The sequence below is a fragment of the Musa acuminata genome, unplaced genomic scaffold (genome assembly GCF_036884655.1).
Source record: "Musa acuminata AAA Group cultivar baxijiao unplaced genomic scaffold, Cavendish_Baxijiao_AAA HiC_scaffold_258, whole genome shotgun sequence".
NCBI lineage: Eukaryota > Viridiplantae > Streptophyta > Magnoliopsida > Zingiberales > Musaceae > Musa > Musa acuminata.
In genome coordinates, this window is record NW_027020522.1 from 5,001 (window position 1) to 6,577 (window position 1,577).

The following is a 1,577-nucleotide window of genomic DNA, read 5'->3' on the forward strand; positions in this document are numbered from 1 at the left end:
TAGTTATATAGTATACTTCTAAACTATATACTATAACTAACTATAATAATAATTCTAATTCTGACTATTCTTCTGACTATTCTAACTATATCTAACTATAATATACAACATAATGTATTTATTTATATATTTATATTTTATATATTTATATTATGTTAATTATAGCTATAGCGAATCGGTCCTAAGATAAAAAAAAAGATAAGGATAAAGATACAATCTAAATGAAAATGAGACATTCCTCTGTTTGATTCGGAAAAGGAGGAGATAGGACAAAAAAAAAGAAGAATGAATATCGACCGTTCCACTATTCCAAATCGCACTGTAAAAATGAAAGGGAGGGAGAAACATATATATGTTGGATATATCTATCCATATTGAATTGCGGATACATCAATGATAGAATCATTTCTGATTGAAACAAGGTTCATTCAATATAAATGAACTGATGGGGGATAGCCAAAAAAATCAAACAGCAGCATACACTTTTTCAATATAGAAATCATTATCTAACGAATTCAACGGGTCCAAACAAACAAAATAAATGAAAAGGATAGTTGGAATTCCAACTAGGTCTTGGTATCAAAGGGGATATGGCGAAATCGGTAGACGCTACGGACTTGATTGGATTGAGCCTTAGTATGGAAACCTGCTAAGTGGTAACTTCCAAATTCAGAGAAACCCTGGAATTAAAAATGGGCAATCCTGAGCCAAATCCTTATTTTGAGAAAACAAAGGTTTATAAAACTAGAATTTAAAAGGATAGGTGCAGAGACTCAATGGAAGCTGTTCTAACGAATGGAGTTGACTACGTTTTGTTGGTAGCAGGAATCCGTCTATAAAAATTACAGAAAAGATGGTCCTATATACCTAATACGTATGTATACATACTGCCATATCAAACGATTAATCATGACCCGAATCTATTATATTATAATTATATATAATTATAATATGAAAAATTCAGAGTTATTATGAATCCATTTCAATGGAAGTTGAAGGAAGAATCGAATATTCAATTATGAAATCATTCATTCCAGAGTTTGATAGATCTTTTGAAAAACTGATTAATCGGACGAGAATAAAGAGAGAGTCCATTCTACATGTCAATACCGACAACAATGAAATTTATAGTAAGAGGAAAATCCGTCGACTTTTTAAATCGTGAGGGTTCAAGTCCCTCTATCCCCAATAAAAAGCCTATTTTACTTCCTAAGTATTTATCCTCTTCTTTTTTTTCATCAGTGGTTCAGTTCAAACAAAATTCACTATCTTTCTCATTCACTCTACTCTTTCACAAACGGATCCGAACTAAAATCCTTGGATCTTATCCCAATTTGGATAGAACCTGTACAAATGAACATATATGGGCAAAGAATCTCTATTATTGAATCATTCACAGTCCATATCATTATCCTTACACTTACTTGTCAAATTTTTTACTACTTTTTAGTCCCTTTAATTAACATAGACACAAGTACTCTACTAGGATGATGCACGGGAAATGGTCGGGATAGCTCAGTTGGTAGAGCAGAGGACTGAAAATCCTCGTGTCACCAGTTCAAATCTGGTTCCTGACA

At 32.1% G+C, this 1,577-nt stretch overlaps 1 non-coding gene across 1 annotated transcript; it reads left to right on the top strand.

The window, feature by feature from the left end:
• Nucleotides 1-1,504: 1,504 nt before the first annotated feature.
• Nucleotides 1,505-1,577, top strand: TRNAF-GAA (transfer RNA phenylalanine (anticodon GAA)). The gene has a single exon. It is a non-coding gene; the product is annotated as a tRNA-Phe (tRNA).